Source organism: Cheilinus undulatus, linkage group 3 (assembly GCF_018320785.1).
Source record: "Cheilinus undulatus linkage group 3, ASM1832078v1, whole genome shotgun sequence".
In the NCBI taxonomy this organism is placed as follows: Eukaryota; Metazoa; Chordata; class Actinopteri; order Labriformes; family Labridae; genus Cheilinus; species Cheilinus undulatus.
This window is the reverse complement of record NC_054867.1, coordinates 25,473,419-25,497,433: the sequence shown is the minus strand read 5'-3', so window position 1 is coordinate 25,497,433 and position 24,015 is coordinate 25,473,419. Positions and strand designations below refer to the sequence as shown.

The 24,015-nt window shown below is 38.2% G+C and overlaps 1 long non-coding RNA gene across 1 annotated transcript in view; it reads left to right on the top strand.

Annotated features, from left to right (window-relative positions):
- Positions 1–20,999, top strand: part of LOC121528425 — a 34,222-nt gene extending 13,223 nt beyond the window's left edge. The window contains exons 2-3 of the long non-coding RNA XR_005993483.1: positions 5,722–5,843; positions 20,732–20,999. This is a non-coding gene — a long non-coding RNA (uncharacterized LOC121528425). The remainder of the gene's footprint in view (positions 1–5,721; positions 5,844–20,731) is intronic.
- Positions 21,000–24,015: the final 3,016 nt, after the last annotated feature.

Here is a 24,015-nt window from a genome sequence, read left to right as displayed (position 1 = left end):
CGATACCAATAATTAACATTTTTTAGCTATTATCGACCAATTCTGATATACCGCCGATAATATCGTGCATCCCTAACAAAAATGATACAATGTTTGTTATTTCAGCAAACCAAAACATAACATGAGATTGTGCAATTTGCAGTGTAAAGGAGCTGGCACTGCCTAAATTATATCAATACAATAGCATGTATTTGTGCAATTAAGACACCTTCAAGGAGTTTTCTGTGTCTATGTGTCTATGACCTCTATTTATGCCGTTGTGGTAACGAAACGGGTATCAGTATGGTTTATTTATAAAATCATACCAAAGTCTATACTTTTGATATTGTTACTACCCACTCACTGATTATCTTCCTCATAACGTGAAAGCTCTATAGCATAAGTGATGTTCCTTAAACCCTGTGCTTCTGTGAGGGGTCTGATATGATGGAGAATGTCTTGTACTTGACCACAGTGGCAGCCCTCTTAATCTAAAGCCCTCCTTACCCTGAAGTGCCAGAATTAGTGCTTAGAGGCACCTGTCATTTCTCTATCAGTATTATCAGTATTTTAACACATCAAATATAAAGCTAACACTTTAAAATGGAGTTTCTTGTCAATAACTGGGTCACTGGACCAGAGATGTCCATTGCAACACAGTTTTTTTCTAAATCTTGCTGGTTTCCCTTTTGTAAAATACAGAAATATATTTTAGAAAAAGGCATCTACCAGCTTTTTGTTCCCTCCTTTATTCACTCAAGAAAACTCTTCACTTGCAGTCTTGACTAACTGTGACTGTGAACAGCAAATAAAGCCTTTCATGGAAAGTTTTGTAAAAGAAAATCCCATCAAACCACTGACCCTCTGTAAACAGCATGCACAGCTATTCAAGTTACCAAAGGTGTTTTAAATAACCAAATTGCTTTTGTTTGTCCTGATAACATGTGGGTTAAAGTTTTACACAAATGTCTTTAATTTTTAGAGGCCAAAGATTTTTCAGTGAAGGATCTGTTTTGTTGGCAGACTCTGACTGTTGACTTTAAAAAAGGCATAGAGGGGCGCAGGTGGCCTAGTGGTTAAAGGCGCGCCCCATGTTCACGGACGGCCCAGGTTCGAATCCGGCCTGAGGCCATTTACTGCATGTCTCTCCCCTGCTTTCGTCCCTGTTTCCGACTCTATCCACTGTCCTCATCTATCAAATAAAGGCACAAAAATGCCCAAACATAAATCTTAAAAGAAAGGAAAAAAAAAAAGGCATAGAAATTATGAAATCACTGCGTAGAGTTAGGGTTTGAAAACAGTCAAAGTTTTTAGCATTGTTATTCAAGGTTTTGGGTCAAAAATGGAATTGAATCATTATGTGACATTGTTTAGTATCAAGAAAACCTGTCAGTTACCATTTAGAGCTATTTTTGCATGTTTTTACATACTTTGACTTAAATTCTCATGCGAAGTATCACATTTCCAGCTGGAGTAATTTTGAACAAGTAGTTACAGACATTATCTGTCTTTTTTCTGTTTTTTGTTTGATGTTTGCTTGAATTGAGTCCAGAATGGCATTTTAAGTAAACTTCAGCTACTTTTGATTTATTTGGGGGGTCTTGAGGGTTATAACATTTTAAGCTGCACACTGAGTGAAGTTTCTTTTTCATATGTAGGCTTTAGTCTGGCTGTACGCTGAGAGAGTGTGTATGTTGCTATTTCCCTTAGAGATGGCTTGGGTGAATTGCATGAAAGGACAGCTCAAGTGTATTAGTGAATCAAGTACACACATTTTATTACCCCTCATCCCTTTATCTGTGGATGTGAAAGGGTCTATTCACTCTGCTGAGCTTATGCAGTGCACGAACAAGCAGGCAGTCCCACGTGTGCTGCCTGAGTTTGTCCGTGTTCGCTCCAACAATTGAGAGGGACAAAGGTGAACCAACTGATTTGTTGCAGTCGCTAAAATAATAGAGCAATTTCTTTCCTTAATGCTCATGGTCTGCTGTTGACTCACAGACACACACGCAGACAGTCAGGTCTGCTGAGAAAAGGCTGTTCGCTCAAATCGTCCTCAAACAATGAAGTGCTGAACAGATCACATCAATCTCTCTCAAGAGAAATATTAGTTTCCCTCACCTTCCTTTTCCCTCTTCCCACACATACTGGAGGAGGCTGTGGTTATGTCTGTTTGTGCACTTGTGTGTTTATGTGCAATCTGTGGATGTGTGTGTTACAAAGATACATTTTCAGCTTGTCTAAAATCTTCCTTTAAGTCTCATGAGAATGAGAGGTTTACACAGTTCCCCAAAATAGTTTAGTTGTTGAGGTTTGACTGCCATTACCATCCAGTGAAGACATAAAACAACATTTAACTGGACACCCACTACACATCAGATACACAGTTTTTCAGGTGGATAGGGTGGAGGAGGCATTGTTTTCACAGCATTTTTAAGGTACAACAGGCATGTGCTCAACAATTTATCGCCTATATCACCACACTCTTTGCCAATACATGTGATACAGGTGTTACAGAATTGATAATGGCCGTAAATTCTGTGGTGGCAGTTTTAAAATACACATCCTCTTTGGCACAGTTAACAAAAAAAAAAAAATGCCAGAAGATGGCAGCAGACGCTAAACTGCAGGTGCAGCGCACGTCTCACACCAAAACAAGCACACTGGATTATTTCTGGTTTCTTCCAACACGAGAAAGTCAGGAAGATGTGCAATGAAACATAATTAAATGCCGAAGCAACACCAGTCTTCAAACACATGACACTCCACTTAATAGCAGTTAGCAACAACAGCTAGGCTCAGGGGGCTAGTTAGTGTCATCACAACCGGCATTGAATGATGCTGTGAAGTAAAAATTTCCCTCAACTTCTAAGTGGGATCAGGAGATTATAAGCGGCACATAATGCTTTGTTGTAAACAATTAAGCCAGATGTTGCACAGATATAGAGCACTGCAGTGCCATTTCATATAGAAATTAGTGATGCATGATATGTATTTTTTTGAACCGATACCAATAGCTGATAATACCCTACTCCTGATAGCAGATAACCAATAAGAACTGAAATTTTTTTTTCAATTGTTGATTTAAAAAAGAAGTTCATTCAATATATTTATGCACATATAGGGATAAGAACGGGTTAATATTAAGTGAGCAAAGATATTTTTAACTAATTCTGACATCACTCATGTTTACATAGAAAAACAAAGAACTATTCTGACTTTTTTCAGTTAAACATTTGTGTACCAAACAAAGTACAACAAACAACTGAAATGAATTTCTTGACAAGGGGTCAAGTCTGATATTTCAATCAACTAAACAAGAATTCAGCTGACATATGTCAAATCAAACCAAATGATAACAGGCTGTCATGCTTAACAAAAAGAGATGTTTGGGAGTCAGATTTTTTTTTTTTTTTTTTTGCAGCTTAAGTCAGAAAAGAAGAGAGCTGCTATTTTACATACAGATTAAAAATATGCACTGACATAAGTCATATCAGAAATAGGTTAAAAATGTAAAGTACACCATGGTCTGTGGCTAAACTTCTGTTCCTAATGTTGATTAGACTGAATGAAACCACATCAAACAGAGCAGGCAGGGATACGTCTCTGAAAGGAGCAGTGGATCAGGAGACTGTCAGACTGATTTTGTCATTATTATCGTTGCGCCTTTTTGCTCTGGCAAACTTTCTGCAGTTTTCAGTGCCTGCTGAATCAGCGCTGCCTGGTATTAGCCTTTGGCTTGGTCCTAATTCCTGCAGCTAAGGCTAGCGGCCATTGCCGCTTTGTTTTAACAACATTAGGATGCTGACTTTTCAGTGACTTATAAGAGCTGTTGTGTAAAACTTGAGGACTTTTTACACTCTCCGGGATCTTTGCAGGGCAAATTTTACAAACATTGTCATGCTGTGTTCCCTGTAAATACTCAATAACTTCACCATGTTGTTAGCCTCTTAGCACTGAGGCTGCTTCCTCTTCTTCTCTGGTGTTTAACAGTGGGTCATGTCCTTCGGCGCCGCCTGCTGTTTCGAAATATGTTGTCTTGTGAGAAAGAACACAAACGCCTTCATTATTGGTTGTTTTTTTTTGTCAATTTTTTTTTTTATTGGGATGGTAAAAATATATAAAATATATGCAATATCGGCGGATAATTTATCAGTATTGATAATTATTGTGCATCCCTACTTTAAACAGGGATTTTATAGCAACAGGAGTGCTTTTTGCCTTGCTAAATTGTCATAATCATGATACTTTCTTGAAAAGTACTAAACTAAAGAAAAACATCACTGAACATAGGATTCCACTTTAATAGGCGGGATGTTACATGAGCACTCTGTTAATATCAGAATTTGAATTTTAAAGAAAGATGAAAAAAGACTCCCTGAGAAGGCAGGTTGGTTTAAAAAGGGTTTAAAAAACTTTCCTATTTTGTGTGCGTTCTCCCTCTGTCTCTCCTTCTCTCCCACCCTTCCACTAATCTCTGCATATTAGCTCCCAGGAAGGGAGAGCTCCGTCATTGTGCTCTGGCTGTTTTAATATCTGTCAGCTTCATCCTGTGCTCCATTCCTCTGCTTCCTCCTCTCTTATTTTGGCTCTCTGTTTCCTCCCGTCTTCATATTTCACTCCTTTGTTTGACTCCTCTGTCCTCATCTCCGTTCACGCCATCAGTCCTCGTCAGTGAGCGAGAACGGACAACTCCACGTGCAGTTGTGTGTGTGTGCTTGTTTAGAGACTGATGATAAGGTCTACACCATTTAGTGCGATGTCTTGGCATTCCTCTTTTCACCTAGTGCTTTTTGTCACAGAAACCCAGGTTTTTTGACACTCTGTATAAACACACTGATTGCAGCTAGAGCTATGGGACTAGTGTGTGTTTGTGTGTGTGTAGGTGTGAGTGACTGATGCCTGGCGTGCACCTGTGTTTCAGGGTTACCCCAGCAGCAACATCTTTCTACAGGCCATCATTTCAGTTACATATGTTTCAAAAAGGCTTATGTGCAGGGATACATAAATTCCGAGTCAAATTCCAAGAATGTCTAATTAACTTTAAGGCTACAAAAATGCACCCAGCAATATAAAACCCTTTGATATCTGTTACCGTCAAGATTGAATTGACGACTTGCCCTTGGTACATGGATTGGTTAACAGCGTGCTGAAACATTCTTTCACCTTTTGAATCGAATGTTTTTCTTTAGAAGGTGATTTCTATGTCAAGCTGAGGATGTTATCTGAACTATGCACATTTTTGGCCTCTTTATTCAGATAAAATCAAATCAGTTTGTAATCACCAATTCAGTGTGCAATATAGTTGTTTGGTTTGACAAAGAATTATGTGATTGGTATTCTGTTACTCAAAGTGGCAGTGCAGTCCTCTCTCAAGTTTGAATAATTCCAGTACCAATTAAAACGATTTATTAAATTGCATTTGATATTGTTTTGGTTTTATTGTCTAGAGGACATTAAGTTTCCTGTTGTCTTATGCATTTCCATTTGAATACAAAGGCCAAAAACAAACAAAGCCAGATTAGACAATTCATTAAAGAAAACCGTTCTTGTTACAGTTTGAGACACATTAGTTTCGATTTTACCAAGTGTGTGACTTAGATTGAATGAAAAAAAATTATTGATCAATCCAAAGAGCGTGCAAGTCGTACTTCCTGATGCAACAATTCTGATTGATCGTTTTTAGATGATCTTAACTGACAATTTCAAAGAATTGAATAGTTTTTTTTTTTCTGTCTTAAGTTCGATACAGGAAGAAGAGCAAGATGGACCTGCTGAGAATCTCATCAGGAACTTGTTACATCACCACAACCATGCAGAGAGGAAGTGATCAGAGAAGAAAAAGCAGGGTTCATCAGAAACTGGTAGGTTGTTTTGTTTCTACACATAAAGTTGGGAACCCTTTATTTACAGAAAAAGTAACACATTTATTGATTAATTGTCAAACAAGTAGAATATATAAAACATCATAAAGAAAAAAAACATTATAACATCCACATTCAACTCAGCATGGAGGTTGAATTAAGGAGCAACAACTTCACTTTATGAACAGCAAAATGATTAAAATAAAGTATGTTATTTCCTTCAGTGAGTTGTCCTTGTGTATTGTATTTGGTTTGTAATGCATCAACAGGATAAAGAAATGTCTGTTAGCTTTAAGGGTAGATCTCTTTAATTTCAAACAACTAGGGGTGTAAGAAAAATAAGAAAAATAAAAACGATATATCACGATATTTCGCGGCGCAATACTGTATCGATATTTTAAAATGCAATATCGATATTTTCACTTTGTTGGTGCGGTGGTTTGTGATGTAATTTCACCCCCTGACCACTAGTTGGCGGCAGGCGCCACCAGCTGGCAGCAGGCAGTTGACTGTTACCTCTTCTCCTCTGCTTAGACAACGAGATCACGTGAGACTTCCGGTCTGAGTGAGCCAGTTGCTCATGCCTACACAGCAGTGCAGCTTCTGCTGCATTCATAGTGGATATGTGGACTTATTTTGGTTTCCAAAACATTAAAGACGGTACAAACTTAAGGTCTTTCTCGTTTTATATTTTGGTCTCCTTCCTCCGTTCGCGTCGTTTCCTCGCCTCTTAGCTCCACCCAGCGAGGAATTGAAAGAGAGATGTGAGGAAGAGACAGGAGGAGAGAGGAGGCACAACTTGGTGAATGAGAAATCCTTCACTTCACAGCGTCTGAGTGATGTCAGGCACTGATGATCAGCTGATCAGCTGATTCACGTCATAGCCCAAACATTAGCAGACCCGTATTTAAATTAACTTTAAAAACCTTTATGATGACTCACAATAAAAATGGAAAAAAAAATCTGCAATGAAATGTATTAAGAAAAGCAATCTTTATTTCAGCCAGTAATCTCACGTAGAAGTTTGTTTAACCATTTATTATGCAACATATTATGTTTGGTGCCCGGCTCTGACTAAAACACTCCAAAAAAATTTTACATACAAAATTTGAGGAGTGACAATATAACAGCTTTAACCCCCAGTCGGAGCCAGCAGGTGGATGCTGGAGTGGAGGAGGGTTGCAAGCAAGAGCACAGCTTTAATCCAAGCGAAGGGTTGCAGCAGAGGAAGAGAAAGGAAATCACGCAGCTTAAATAGCCAACTAGTTTAGGAGGATGTGGGTCATGTGATTTGATTAAGATGCATGTCAGGTGTGATTGATTGACTCGAGATTCTGGCAGAACTAACTGGCAGGCTTCATTTCATGTTACATATCTGATTATCAGTAGAATGTTTTTGGTTTAAAAATGTAACCATTTAATCATTGTTAACATCCTCATCTATCTAGCCTACAGATCCATTTTTATTAGCTGATAACTGAGGCTCTCTTTCACATAATCTGTAATCTGATAAATAATCCACCACAGAGCTCTGAACTGTGCAGAAGTGCGGCTTTTCTGGCAGATGCTGCGCCTCCAAACCAATCATGTGCACCTTTGGTAAAAAGACTTCCGTGGAGGATACACCAGTGCTTCCTCGCTCAGTGCTGTTATCAATAGGTGTCAAATGGTTCACAGAGGTTATGTATTTACTGTAGTGTGTGAAACATTAAACAATTAAGAGGGAGAAATAAAACATCCATCCATTATTTAAATCACATGTCCAGTCCAGGGTCGTTGGAGGCTGGAGCCAATTCCAGCAGTCATTGGGTGACATTGGACTGGCCACTGGAAAACAAAACTGAAAGTGAAGCATCTTGATGATTAATAAAATCTCCTGATTTTAAAATATAAAATAGATTTAATGCAAAATATAAAGCATGTGTCTTTAGATATAATTTTGAGGATTTATTAAGTGTGGAGGCACATAGTTGTTAGTGAGCTGTGACTGCTGCAGTTATTCATGCTAAATCATTGCTTTTGTCCAACATTAACAGACCATGGACTGGATTATGTCTGCATAAGTTGGGGCATTGTAACGAGGCTTGAGCACTTTTAGTACACACTTGAAGAGTCAAGGTGAAGGACTTGTAGGGTCCTGTTCTGCATATGTGTGTGTAGTCTTAAAAATATTGAGGCTCTGATAATGTCTCTGTTTTCGGAAGCCTAGCCACAGTGATAAGCTCCTCTGAGACAGTTTCCTGTCAGACAAAGACAGACAGACATTTCACCTGAGTGGTGATTTACTTATATTCTGCAACACAAATAGTATTCCTGATGTTTGTTCCAGTTTACCCCCCTTTTATTTTATAATTATCTTTCAGAAGAGCGTACAAAATGGTTGCATATGAAACTAACATGTCAACCAAAACTTTATCTGAAACCCTCAGATTAAAAGCAGCTTTATAACTAATAGCAAATTAAAACAGAGTTGATCAGAATTGTTTAGCTCAACCCTAGAACAGAAACCTTTCTGGTTCCTTGTTTTTTTGTTTTTTGTTTTTGTTTTTTTGTTTTTATCTGAATTTTACCCAGAACCATCACAGAATCAAAATCTGTAGAAACACATTTTTCTTTGTGTTTCTGCTTTAAACAGAACTGAAACAGAAGCAAAGTTGCAGGAAAATATCAGTACTTGTGAAGAAGAACGAAACAATTTAGATCTAGAATAATATTATATTAAAGTATATCTAATATTTCTATCGGTGTAAGGAAAAAGCTTTATGAATTCTGCAATAACTAGCAAGAAAGGAAATGTGCAAATATTCACCTTATGCTTTGGTGTTACACATTTCATTGTAACTCAACATAGAAGTACAAAATACATTCTTGACTCTTTTGTTTATTCTTTACAAATTATTTTTGTGAGTTAAAGACACCCCATTTATCAAGGCTTGTTTAAAAACAGGCTGTCTGGCAACCTAAAACTGTATTTAGATAATCACCTTAGGTGCTTAGGTGCCCGAATGAAAACCCATTATATATAACTCATCAGCTTTTTAGGATCTAAGAAAACAAGCTTGTTTCAAACTTAATAAAGCATTTTTGTGATAATGCATCGTGCTTTAAAGGGATTTCTTTGTGCTTAAGTGTTGAGGGAATTTTAAAGACCTAGAAAAAACAAGTTAATCCCTCAAGTTTAATGAAAACACAAGCATCACCTTACTTGGAAAGAGCAGAATCTCACTGGACATTGATGATACTTTACCATAAAGCAATGACTTTGTCTGCTAAATTTAGCCATGGTCAAACCCAAATTTTAAAGCAAGGTTTTTTTTTTTTTTGGTTTTTTTAAATTATTTTGTTAAAGAATATATATTTACACAATATGCATGATAAAAAGTTTTATACTTCTAAGTTTTATAACTTGTATAAAAGCCCTTTTCTCACCTTCATTTTCACAAAAATCCTCAAGGCAACACTTTAGTTAGGATCATCATGTGTGTCAGCTTTCAAGACACAATAAAAAGTTACTAAAGTCTCTGAGAATCTCTGAACTCAGAGCTTTTGCCCTTTCCCCCTAAATAATGTGGTTATTTTATTTTATGTTTCTTTTCAAATACAGAATATGCTAAGAGCAGTGATGCAGAAAATGGATACATCTATGGCGTAGTAGCTTTTGAATCTCTGTACATTTCTGTTTACATGGACTCAGATTATTATGCTCTCACTTTAAGCATTAAGTCGACCTGACTCAGGTCCTTTTAAAGTTTGCCAACCCAACCACATCTCCTTTTTCTGATGATAGCAGAGCTTCATCTTTGTGTTTGCTCAGTCAAACACAGAAGCTGTTGTAAAAACTTGTCACATTCAAAGGTTACTGTCCATTCTGCATATTTCTGGTGACTTGTGTGCTCCTATTGAAACTCAGTGTTTTTCTGCTTATGAATGTAAAACCTGAAAGGCTAAGGTGGAACTAATTCTCCCCAGCTTGTTAGCTGTCACACTCTGTGTTTATGCGCTCCAGAGATGTGTCTCCACCTTCCGAAAGCTTGCCTGTTCTCATTTCTCTATTTGCTTTTATGTCTCAAGTACATTATTTTGTTATTATTATTAAGCAAAAAAGCCTGGCTTGCTCGCTCTCTGTCCCTCGCTTTCAGGAGTGCAGAAATTGAATATTGCATTTAAAAGTCAATTTCCACGATGGGATTACGCAAATCAGCCTCTCCCTGTTCCACTCTTTTGCTTCCATTCATCTCTCATTCAGCCTCCTCCACCTTGATGCATCTCTTCATTTGCCACGGTTTACTCTATTCATTTGAAGACATCTTTTTTCATGCTCAACAGCCCGACTCATGTTTTTCCACTTTGCATTGTTAGGCTGCCCCTCGCCAACCTGTGTGTATTTTGTGTGTGTGTGTTTGTCTGCCTATATACAAATATCCTGCCCAGACCTTTTTAAATGCAAAAACCCCTAAAAGCTATTACTCCTCTTAAATGTAATGTTTTGGTCAATGCAATTTAACTATTAAGTGAGAGTTTTTTTTATTTTTGTATTAAAAGCAGGGACATTGGTGACATTGTGCCTTGAAAGTGAATTTGAAGAGGAAGACATGGCTGTATATAGGCACAGTCTAATACGCCACAGCCCCATAGTTAGCCTGTCTATCAGTTTTAGTGAAAATTATCCACACATACTGAGGTATAATCTAATACAAGTATGAACACATTTTTTGAAACAAACACAAATGTATGGTACAGGATTGGGCTATATGGGATGTTTAATTTCTACTACAGAAGGTTGATAATCACTTAATCAGGTGTACCTTCTGCTTCTAAATTCTGTCTGCCTACATGTAAATTTTTTACATAATACAATTATTATTTATAATTTAATTTAGTTTGTGTGTCCAAGAGAGAAAACAAGAGTGCACAAACTATCAGTGGTTGCAAGCATTGTGTTTGGGCACACTCACACTAGACCCAGTTGCCCTGAAACTTACTGAAGCCACCCAGTACCCTGACCCCAAGGGGTTGGCACTCACATTGCTCAAAGCCCAGTCAGGCCTAGGCACCCATATGTCATCACACTGTAATATGACACAAGCAGATCGGCACAAAGAAGAAATACAGACAACATGACAACAATTTTACTCACTTTGTGGCTTTTTTTTTTTTTGGTCAGATACGGCTCTCCTTAATACTCTGTGTGTGCATGCATGAGAAATCATATCTCTATGAACACTGGGGACTCAATGCCACTCTAAACCCATGGACCACAGACATTTTGGAGGCCCCCCTCATGAAACAGAAATTTAACTGGGTTACTGATGTGTCCTCATTCCCTATCATGTTAATCCAGACTCAAGTGAACTGTCTTTTTTTTTCAAGCCGAAAACATAGTGAAAGTGTTGTTGTAGTAATCTGAAACAGCAGCTGACGCCCAACACACCCGACACATCTTAACAGCAGTTACGAACACACACACACACTCATTACCTGCACAGAACATTGGAACCTTAAAGGAATGTTCAGAAAAAAGATTTTCGATACATCAAGTACTGAGAGGTGACACTGAAAGTGCTCGTGTTCATATAGACGAGACAACTTCTTATAGAAAAAAACATGTATAATCTATACATGATGTCTTTATTGCTGTTTATACAAAATAAAAAATGTAAAAAGCAGTGGGCAGATGCACATAAATTACAACTTTTAAGAAGTCAAAGGTCATCTTTGGCCTTTGAAGTTGGTTTATTCAGAAACTCTCAGGAGAAAACTGTATTCTTTGAGGTAAGAGAGCGTGACTCCCATGTCCTTTGTACTGTACATGTTTTGATGATTTAAGAATGTCAGTCTTATGGCATAGTTTTCCTGACCATTGACCTTTAGTCTGTAAATCCTCTCTGGAAACTTGATTGCGATAAATGTAAATCACTTTCAAAGGATTTATTGCATGCATCCAGAATTAACCTATTCATTTTTTCACAAATAGAACTAAGAGGAATATTAACATCTAGGGAGCTTGTGATTAAGTATGACTTTTAAATGCATGGTGCACCTTGCATTAGATTAAAGGTTTAATTTTCTCTTTTTCCCTGTTTTAAATCTATTTTTCCTCACAGTCAACTTATTATAAGACATAGCACTTCTTTGCTAAGAGAAAGGGGGCTTCCTGACCACTTACACATCTGTGTCCAAATATATGAAACTCCAGCTTGTCCAATCCTTTGCCACCCTTCACCCTCCCTCCCCGGTCTCCGCTCCCTGCTTTCTTCGTTTTCTGCACCTCTCCAGACGGCATCTCTCACCCGCTCCACTTTACTCTGTGCTTGTTTACAGTAAGCAGGTCCAGGCAGGATGGTTTTACCTTTTATGGCCATTCTTTATTCACGGTAAAAGTACACTAATACAACGGTATGCTACCCACCTCCCCCTCCTGGTCCTGACCTCCTGGATACAGTGCCATGGATGGGTGGACTGTGTGTGTTTTTGTGTGTGTGGTAGAGACTGGATTACCATGACTGTGAGGCGTTCAGTTTCTGATGTGCGGTAAGTGCACCTTTTTAAAACGTCTCACTTGTCTGCAGAGACAGATAGAGGCTGAGGCTGAGGTTTGTTTTGAATGTCTGGAGATATAAAATCTCTTCTCACAAGTGTTTAGGTTAGACTGGGGGTCCCTATGTCTCATACATGTACACACACTCACACACACACACACACACACACACACACACACACACCAACACTCACACTCACCTAAAGCAGGAAGGTGCTACTGATTAAGTCCTGCTGTGAATGTATCCAAAGATTTTAAAGTGAGGAATGAGTCAAAGCAGGAGAGCAAGAGTTGACTTGCAACATTGTTCAGGCAAAGTAAGTCTAGACAGGAAATGCTGTGATTTCAAAATTCAGAGATCCCTTGAATCTGCTTTTTGTGTCAGCATATTTATGTTTCCCTTAAAACAGAAACTTAGAGTTGGTGTGGATATTGATTGCATATTTGTGTGTATGTTATCATTTTGCTCCTTATTTTAACACAAATGACAAATACCTGAAACAAGATTGTAATAATAAAAAAACATCCACAACACCGGATACTATTTGTAGCAAATACAGTGAATAGGATATTATATATCTTGTTGTTAACATTGTGTACATAATAGTTTAGAGCAAACACATTGATTTGGAACTGTAAAGTCAATTTCGATGTAATTCAGTCATAAAAGCTTATTACTGAGAATCAGTCGACACCCCTCAGCTAATCAGAATCAATGATAAAATAGGGGGGAAAAAAAGACAAAACAAAATGGTAGCAAGCTAAACCAATAAGTGCCTATTTATTATATTACTGTGGTTAAGGGAAACTTAGAAACTGCTGCTATACAACTGACTATAAACTTAACTTTGTGGAGACATTGACAACACTCTTTAAATAAGACACAAAGTTCACTAGACCTGTGGTAAAAGAGAAGGAAAAATCTTGGTTAGGTCATCCAGCACCAAACTACATTTTTAGCCACTGCTTCCACATTGTCTGTATGTGCAGTGTTACAATCTTTGATTTCCACGGCCTCGGTCTGTCTCCAGTGTGTGCAAGAAGTGCCACAGTGCTCTGATGTACACTTGCTAGGTTTTTTTTAGTAGAGTCACTCTTAGCAATCAAACTTTGAAAAGGAAGTCAGACATGGGTACATACAGAGCATCTGGTCAGTTTCAAAATAAAGCACCATGTACAAACAACAGATGGTTTATTCCATCTCTAAACAACAACCTATTAGGAAACAAATGAACATAAAACCAAGCAACAAGCAAAGTAGCATTCTGTTTGTGTTTTACCTTTAACTCCAGCATTACCTTTGATCCAGTCACTCTATCCCGCTTCAGAAACAGACCCATTGGTCAGGGGTGCAGGCTGTTGGTTTGAGAATAGTGCTTCCGTCTTTAAAGATACAGGCAACCAAGGACCAAAGGACCCATCCTCCATTGCCATGTAACCCACTTAAGCAGATCCGAAATGAGACAGTTTTTTTGTACAGTAGACCGTTTGCATCACCAGCTGTCCCTGGTCTTACCCTAAAATAACATCATGATGCTGAAATTTTAAGAGTTAAAAGTAAAGCTCTGTCAGGTCTGTACTCTAGAAGAGACAACAACTTTTAAAAGCATTTGGTTTTTTTTCAAATGGAGGTTTGTTTGATCATTTCTGATGTGTTTCAGGTACTGAGGGAATTTAAACACTGATTGGCTTTCTCCAAAAAGAAGTCAAGCAGATTTGTGGCTGAGGTTTTAATGTTCAATTGCTAGCTTCATTTTTATGCAGATATCTGTTCATAGAGACAAATCAGTGTAAGACTACCAAGCTGGTATGGCACAAGTGGGAATAAGGTAGTGCCTATCTATTGTTTTCTATACAGTGTTTAACCTTTATCACAGCCTGATGCTGATATGGGATTGAATCTGTGTGAAAACATATCAGTGTTGAGGCCCAAGGGTATACAAGCTTAACACACCTGGGACTAATCAGGGCCCAAACAGGGCCAATCTGTCACACCTAGGGGTGGGTGCCGAGAACCGGTTCCCATTGAGAACCGGTTCCCATTGAGATGGGATGTTGATCCATCGACATCATTTACATTTTATCTTAATGATTCCCTTATCGATGCCTCACTCCCGGTTGCCATAAAATACAGGCCTCACATGAGGCAGTCAGCAAACATGAACAGAGAAGCTGAGGAAATAAACATTTACAGGACTATACAGTATCTCCGCAAGGTGTTTAAAAAACACATACAAGCTCATGTCGGCGTGCATGCATACGCATAACGAGTGAAGCACGTGCCTCTGCGGTGCTTCATCTATTCCTTTATCAAAATGCTTCGAGTCTAAAATAAATCAGGTTTATAAGGAGACATTTACAGGAGCGGTAGATAGGGTTACCAACTTGTGTGTATAAAAATAAGAGATGCCCCACACCCCTTGGGTCCTCAGCTGCCGTGGGCCAGTGCCACGTCTACTATTACTACTCATTTTAGCTTTTTGTGTGGGTCTACGAGTACTTTTTCAGTGTTTTTAAAAACTCTTATTTTAATAAGGTTGTTTTGGGGAAAATTATCATACGTTTGCCATATTACACAGCATCTAACAAAAACAAAGAAACAAAAGAATGGTGGTCCAAGCTTTCCATCAGTTATGTGAAAGTAGCCAGCTATTTGACCTATGCTGTCGCCAGACAGTCAAGTATCAGATAGAGAATGCCTTCTGAAAACATTCACATTTGCAGTTACACTGCAATTTAATTTTGAAGCTGTAAATTTAATTAAACAACCTGGTTGAAAAGTCATATTCCCTTGTTGTTTTGAAAAATATTTGTTTTGTTTGTTGTTTTGAAAAATCATATTTGCCATCAACCCCCCCCCCCATATCAAAAGTAACTATTTATCACTCCTTTATGTTTGCTTGAGTAGATTTACAGACCAGCTATATTATTTCTACTTAAGTGAATTGTATTCAAAAACACTACACTTACACTTTAGTAGCTTACATTATTCTTTCAGTCTTTCCTCCCCTTTAAATCATAACTTAAACAGCAATGTTAGCACAGTTTGGACTTAAATATTTGCCATATGTCCATAAGATAGATAATAATCATGTTTTAAAATGTGAATGTAGGGATCAGTACTTAGAAGCTTCTACATTATATTGAAAAATACACAGGAATCTCTAACTGTTTCTAATCTGGGCAAAACTCATTAGGTAAATATTTTTCTCTAAGGACTGTTTGATTAATTAATAATAAATGCTGGGGTTTTTTTCAGCTTGGCTAAACTTATTTCACAGTTGTTATCTTCACATGTGGTCACATGCCATCTGAAGCCACACCCCGCTGCTGCGTTGCTTCTTCTCCAAGCTGAGAGGATCTCAGACTGACAGACAGAAAAACCTCCTGATGATGAAGTTTAAGGAGATTCATGATGCCCCATGAATGGAACTCCCATCAAAACAGGCTTAAAAGACTGTTAATACTGTAACAGTCTCAGGAGATGTTTGGATAATAACGAACTGCAACACCACAGTTTGGCTCTTAGGAGTCCTGTGTCGTTCTTAGCTGAAATGTTTATGTCTGCCAGCCCACTGTGATCCACGGAAAACACTTGAAAGCACATACTGCATTTGAATTTTTACTCACTGTTGCTGTCTGACCAAATGTTTCTTTCTCCTGCTCACTTCTGTGTATCTTGAAGCACTCCAGCTGTGCGATGTTTGAAGCACCTTCCTCCCTCCCTCTCTATCTTTCCCATTCCGCATTTTGCAAAGAGAAGACCTGCCTTCCTCTGCCTCTGATTGACTCTATGTCTTAGCTGACCAATCCAACTGACGAATGTAGCAGGTATTAACCAACCAGTGGCAGAGTAGGATGTAGATGGAAAAAAATGGAACAAATTGCGTCCCGTATTGATTAAAAACGGGACACATCATTTAACTGTCAAATACGGGACATTTCCATATTTCAAGGGATGGTTGGCAACCCTAGCGGTAGAAGTGAATAATTTAAGTACAACAGGTTAAATCGGGGCAGGGGATCAAATGAAGTTTCTCTTTTGTCGTTTTTGTGCGCTCTTTTTCCTCCCTCCTCTTCTCTCAGACGTAAGATGAGAATTGATAATCCTTATCTAATATGAGAATCTTTGAATGTGAAGTAATGTTCTGTGTGATTTTAAACAGATAAAGATTGGACTTTATAATTAATGTCCGCGTTGTGCTTCAATGGTGAGCTCTGTCCTGCCGAGTGTTTACACGATCTTATTAAAAGTTACAGAATACTCAAGCGCATAAAATGACCAACAAGCAGTGAATAATTTCATTTACATTTCACATTGAACTGGTAAAGAATTGTTTAAATGTTTTTAAAATCCTTCAGGGGTTTTGAATGTACCTGTCATGGGTGCAGCAGAACGCAGCACCTGTGAGTGTGCGTAATAATTTCTCATCACTGATTTATACCCAGAAAGAAGAGTTAGAGGGTTTTTAAACTCCTGTTGTCTGAGATCACATTAAGAGCAGCAGTGCACATCTAACAGTTTGACTTTAGAGAAGACCATACTGTGGTGTCAGAGCTGTGTCCGTGCTTTGCCAAGCCATAGTGCGCGAGTATCAGTGCGTGAGTGTTCGTCTTTTGCAAAACTGTCCTGACATCATTAACAGGAGTTCAGTCATCACTTTTTTTTTTTTTTTTAAAGATTTATTTTTGGGCTTGAACCCAGGCCGCCTGCGTACATGGGGAGTGACTTTAACCACTGGGCCACCTGCTCCCCAGTCATCACTTTTAAAGTGCGTTCATACGCAGGCACAGGTGCTTTGGGTGGAAAAATACACATATTCTCGAGGAATTTATTATTAATATGTGCTAATCCCACAGCATTTTTTATTTATTTAAAAAGTTTATTTGATAGGGACAATGCAAATTACATAGTAAAACTTCAGCCTGTTACAAACAAGCTAAAAATAACTGATGTTTTACATATAGAGATCACAGCTATTGCTAGTTTCCATCTCCTGTCCCTAGTTAGGCTTTTAGAAAACGAAAATGAAAGAAATCTTCATGATGTTAATCAAAGCAACACTGTGGCTAATTTTAATTCCCTTAGGATACATTATTACCTTATTACCACCCATTTCTAGTGAACTGTCAGAAAAACAGACTAAAGTGGTCATAAGTGTGGCTTCATTACTCCAAAAATGACACACACAGGGCAATGTGAAACATCAAACAGTGATGTCTAATGCATGACATGCATCTTTTTGCCCAAGAATTGTTAATTTTGCACAAGTTGAATTTATTTTGATACCTCCGGAGATCTGGAATCCAGAGATTAGTTTTGTATTTATTTTAAGGTTTTATCTTTTAAAGAAAATGAGCAGTAGTACTGTATTCTAATTCAAGTTCACGGATTTAAAATCCAGAGAGCAGTTTGTCTTAACCGAGACATATCCAACAAAAAAAAGAGATTTTTTTGTATATTATAGAACGTTCTCCTCCCAAACACTTGATGTTTGACATTTTTAGCAATCCAAAAAGAAAATTCACAGGAAGGAATCGATAAGGGAATTGATAAAGAATCGAATTGATAAGAAGAATTGATAACGGCATCGATATCGATAAAATCTTATCAATTCCCACCCCTAGTCACACCTAAACCTGACACTACACTGAGATGATTCCCTCTGTGAGTGACCAGTGTGACCTTCACCATATTGCTTTATTCAGACCTGAAAGAAATCAAATGAATTAAAAATTAAATTGAGAAAAAATGCAATATATTAGTTAAAGGGTGTGTGAGAGGATTCAAATATGGGAAAAACTGTGTGGCTTTTTCTTTAAACTCTTCAGATATGGGAAAAAGAGACATCTAACATGTCTTCAAATGCTCGCACACTGCCGTCATGCTCCCATGACAAGCAAGGCCCACTTTACAAATATAATAATAATCTCTACGTTATAGAACCATGGTTCAGTTTGTGATCAGCTGAGAACGAGCAAGGAGCAAATGTGTCACACTCATGCATATACACATACTGACACTTGCAGTGTGAGAGAGGGAAAAAGCGGTTTCATGACTGCTGTTATGATCAGCTGTGAGATCTACAAACATCTCAAATCCTCAAAACTCAAGCAGGTGTCTATTTGTTGCTTGCTGCTATTGAGTTATAAATAGAGGTGTTAGCCCCTAAGTTATCTTTGGTGCTGCAGCAGACAAGTCTCCCATTAGCTTCCTGGGTTGGGTCAGGAGTCTGCAGCAGAAGTTTACCACTTCTGCAGTGCTGAGAAAAGTATTTGCCCCCTTTCTGATTTCTGACTTTTTTGCATACTTATCTCACTTAAATGTTTCGGATCATCAAACCAATTTTGATATCTGACAAAGACAACCCGAGTAAATCTGAAATGTAGTTTCTAAATGAGGATTTTATTGATTAAGGGGAAAAAGAAATCCAAACCAACTGGCCTTATGTGGAAAAAGTAATTTCCCCCCCTTGTTGAATCATGTGTTAATGGTGGTGAACCTTCCCAGGAGTGGTTGGCCAACCAAAATTACTCAGAGAGTGCAACAACAACTCATCCAGGAGGTCACAAAGAACCCAGAACCACATCCAAAGAACTGCAGGCCCCACTGGCCTCAGTTAAGCTCAGTGTTCCTGACTAAACCATAGGAAAGACACGGGGCAAAAATGGCATCATGGGAGAGCTCCAAGGCCAAAACCACTGTTGACAAGAAAAAGCATATAGGCTCGTCTCACATTTGTCAAGAAAAGTCTTGATGATCCCCAAGACTTTTGGAGAAATATTCTGTGGACTGACGAGACAAAAGTTGAACTTTTTAGAAGGTGTGCGGCCTGTTACATCTGGAGTAAAAATAACACAGCATTTGATAAAAAGAACATCATGCCAACAGTCAAATATGGTGGTGGCAGTGTGATGGTCTGGGGCTGCTTTGCTGCTTCAGGACCTGGACCACTTGCTGTGATTGATGGAACAATGAATTCTGCTGTCTACCTGAAAATCCTGAAGGACAACGTCCAGCCATCAGTTCCTGCCCTCAAGCTCAAACGCTCTTAGGTTATGCAGCAGGACAACGACCCGAAACATACCAGCAAGTCCACCTCTGAATAGCTTAAAAAAAACCCCCCAAAATTAAGGTTTTGGGGTGGCCAAGTCAAAGTTTGGACTTAAATCCAATTGAGATGCTATAGTGTGACCCTAAATGGGCAGTTCATGCTGGAAAACCCTCCAATATGGCTGAGTTAAAACAATTCTGCAAAGAAGAGTCGGTCAAAATTCCTCCACAGCAATGCAAAAGACTCATCACCAGTTATCACAAACGCTTGATTTCAGTTATTGCTGCCAAGGGTGGCACAACCAGTTATTAGGTTCAGAGGGCAATTACTTTTTCACATGGGGCCAGATAGGTTTGGATTTTTTTTTCCTTAATAAATAAAAACATCATTTAGAAACTGCATTTTGTATTTACTTGGGTTGTCTTTGTGAGATATTAAAATTGGTTTGATGATCCGAAACATTAAAGTGTGATAAATATGCAAAAAATCCCCAGGAATCAGAAAGGGGGCAAATACTTTTCACAGCATTGTATTTGCAGTGTTGAGTGGAAGTGCTCCTGAGTTCATACATTTTGAGACGCAACAATGTTGTTAAGCTTCCCACCATAACAATGTGTTTTTGTTTTTGTGTTGTGTCACGGTCGCTGAATTGCATCAGCAAAGACTTTCCAGTGAATCCACAATTAGATCTGTCAGCGATAATTGTCAAATTTTGTTGACAGTATCGATTAGTTGCATCCCACATACTGACGTGTTCATGACCACATTATCTGCTGATGGCCAGTGTTTGTCAAAAAGGCAGATATTGCCGATACTGATGTTAAATTGGTAAATCTGTGCACTCCTTTATGTGTTGCGGTCTAAGTTATTATCATGCAGGCTTTGACAGTGTTGGACTCATAAAACACACCACACACCTTGTTAATTGAGCGGTGAGTGTTTGTGTCTGCTCTGTGTGTTTATTGGCAATTATAGCACAGTTTTTTTCCTTTTTTAGCAAATAAAGCACTCTATGGCAGTTTGTTTTACTAAGTTTACAGCTGCAGTATACAATGCACTGTTACAGTAATCACTTTTTCTGATTGATGGGACAAGCAACCAACAGCTGATAGGTGTGTGATAGATGTGCAGGGAGATAAACGGAGGAAAGTTGAGGTAGCAGGAGAGTTGAGGAGCAAAAGTTGAAGAACAAAGTAACAAACATGACTTTGCAAGCCATCTCTCTGCAGGAATCTGTGTATATAGGTCAGTGCACTAATTAAACAGCTTATTCTTCTCATTGTGACTCCATACAGGTATTGGTACTGGCAGACTAATTTCCACCATGATGATTCAATATCTTCAGTCCACCTGTAACACATGGCTCAGGTGAGCGTGCATGAGGAGGGAGCATCAGCAGTGATTCAAACAGATTACACAGGATCAGCTTAATTTCTTAACTAGCTGCGACACTAGCAATTTTAAAGTGTCAGGAGCAATAGAAGGGCACTTCCCACTTCAACTGCACCACCTTATGCTGCCCTGCATCTATGCAGTCTGTTAATCTTGGGAGACATTTTTCACTTTGATGAGAAATCACATGACCCTTTAGTCTTTCAAAATCTTGTCACTCCCCTGTTTTTTGCTGATGGTCTTCTTGTTGTTTCTCACTCTAAATGAGCTACTAATCCATCCAGTCATTGAAGAAATAAAAGCTTTTGTGTGATAGAAGGAGAAACACATCTGTGCGTTGTGCTTTATTGGTGTATTTGTGTGTTTGGGGCCTATGTGCAGAAGGGACTTAAGTTAGCCACGGGATCTGCCCTGGGATCTGACCTCCACTGGTTATGAAATGTCAGTGTGTGTGTGTCTATGTATGTGTGTGTGTGTGGCTGAGGAATGCCAGTGTCAGGGGCCTGAGAAACAGCCGTGTACAAACAAACATCGGCTCGTCTTTCCCTGTTGCCCTCCTCTGGTCCCTATCACTCACACACTAAGACACAGCTGGGTTGCATGGGAGCGGTGTTTATTGTCTCAGTGTTAACTAACGTTGCTGCCATATCTGGCCTCTGTAATTAGATTTACCTTTCCTTGTTTTTCTTTCCTTTCATTCAGGCCTTTCCTGCCTTTTTCTTTCCCTTTCTCCATCATAGTTGTTTTTCTTTCATGAGCGACCATGTGTGGAGGAAAGAGGTGAGGGAAAGGAGAGGAGGATCCTAGCACCACCTCCCTTTCCTTTGCTTACTTATTCTATTTTTTCCCCTCTCTTTGTGTTTTTCTCTCTCTTTCTCCCTCGACTCTGTCACCTGTCCTCTCCCCTGCAAAGCAGTGCCCTAGGGTTCCTCCCAGAGCGCTGCCAGCGGGAAGCATTGCTTCCTCTGCCCTTCAGCACCCTCATCGCACCTGGAAGCATTGGTTACCTTGCTGTGGGGCTCACACACACAATAAATCCCCAAAACACAAACATGTAGTTACCTATCAGGCTTGAAGAGGCTCTCCATGGGTCCCTCTCAGTCCCCACTGAGAGTGCGATGCCTCTCTTGTGCACTTGAAAGAGTATGTGTTAGTGTGTTTTCCCCACAGAGCTGAGGTTGCATCCTACTGTCAAGGGATGTGTTGTGATCTCTCTATTGCTGTTTCGCCCTTTTATGCCTTTCCATTATGTCTCCTCTTCATCAACCCAGATGTGGATGTTGAAATACACACTAAAAAACACACTCACACATATTTACAGTAAGTTCTCACAGAAACATACACATAGCAATTATAAAAGTTTATTTTAGTAGTCATTATCCTTTGACACAAACCTACACTGTAAACCCGAAAAAGTTACCAGAACTTAAAAATTTTGAGGCAATCGATAGCCTCAAAATTTTTAAGTTTATAAACTTAGAAGTCAAAGGTTTTCAGAACTTAAAAGTTTGGATTTCATGCTACTTATATCTTTTGATTACAGTTAAAGTGTTTATTAAGTCAACTGAAATATTTTCATTTAATATGACTTTGATTTTTTTAGTTATATCGACTCAACATTTTGTGTTAATATGACTTAAAGTTTTCAGTTTTCGATCCATGGGAATGAGCTAACAGAACTTGAAAAAATAAGTACACAACCACACAATTTTATGTTAACAAAACTCAATTTTTATTTGTTTCAGTTGTCATTTTTTCAGTACACACAAGTCAAAATTGTTGAGTTAGTAATACTCAAAAACATAAGACTCAAAACTTAAAACTTTTGAGGCAATTGATTGCTTCAAATTCATTGAATACACCTTACTTAAAATGGCTAAAAGTCACAAATGTGTTATATTGAACAGCAATTTCTTGCCCACCCTGTTTAAACACATTGTAATATTATTTTTAAATTAAAACATAAATGATAAAAAGCATTTATTCACAGTTAAAATAGAATTTAAAAATAACTTCAAAATTTTACATAAAATGAAGGGCTGCAACTATTAGTTGTTTGACCAGTTGCCAACTAAATATTTAGTTAATCGTTTTGAGACATTTTAAGATTAAAACTAAATTCTCTGATTCTAGCCTCTCAAATATGAATAGTTTTATTTGACCGCTATGATTTAAATGTTGGTGGAATAAAACTACACATTTGATCATTGGTCTTTAAGCTCTGGGAAAAAGACATTTTTCATCATTTTCTGTTGTATCATGGGCCAAACAACTAACCAATTAATCAAAAGAATAAATGATTAAATAAGAAAATAAATATAAAGAATATATTTCAAAAACAATAATGAAAATACATAATAAATAATTGGACTAAATAATCTTTGATTGAAGCACCTATAAAATACCAAGCCAGTGCGTATTTCTGGCTTTCTGGCTATGACCTGAGAATGGCAACATAACAGTAACATGGATAAAATTACAATAATTTTGACTGCTTTGATTAAATATATAAAATGTAAATGCATTACGTAAATGAGTATTAAATGCACAGTGTACTTTGGTGCATCTCAAGCAGCCTTTTACGGTTAAGTAAAAGTGGTACATTAACATTTTATTACCAAGAACAAAGTCACATTGGCTAAACAACTGCAGAGTGTTCCAGCGACTTTTTAAGGCATTATTTTGACATAAAGAAAGAACGTTAAACTACCCCACATCTTTCTTTCAGATTATTTTCTACACATGTATCATCTAGTCATTTGAGAGTCTGCAACCTTGGCAATAGTTTACCATCTTCCATACCAAATAAAATCTTCTGAGAAAATTCAAAAGTGTTGGTCAGTGCTTTGGGAAAGCTGAGGTGTAGTGCATAGATCAGTCCAAACACTGCCAGGAAGGCATTGCCAAATCTGGGAAGGCTGACCCTGATGTCGCTCACTGACAACAGAGATTCTCACAGGCCGGTGGTGAACTGGGCTTGTGTCGTGGTTCCTGATGACGGTAACGAGGGCCATATTAGGTTTTTAAAATAAAGCATTTTTGTTATTGTTGATTAATCATCTCTCAAGATCATTTAGGTATTGCTGGTGCAGCATAAAGCTCAGTATGTGGAGTTATGTTTGTAAGTTGTTCAGATTTTTATTTAGAACTATGATTTGGTCTGTCATGAGAACAGACTACATGCAAT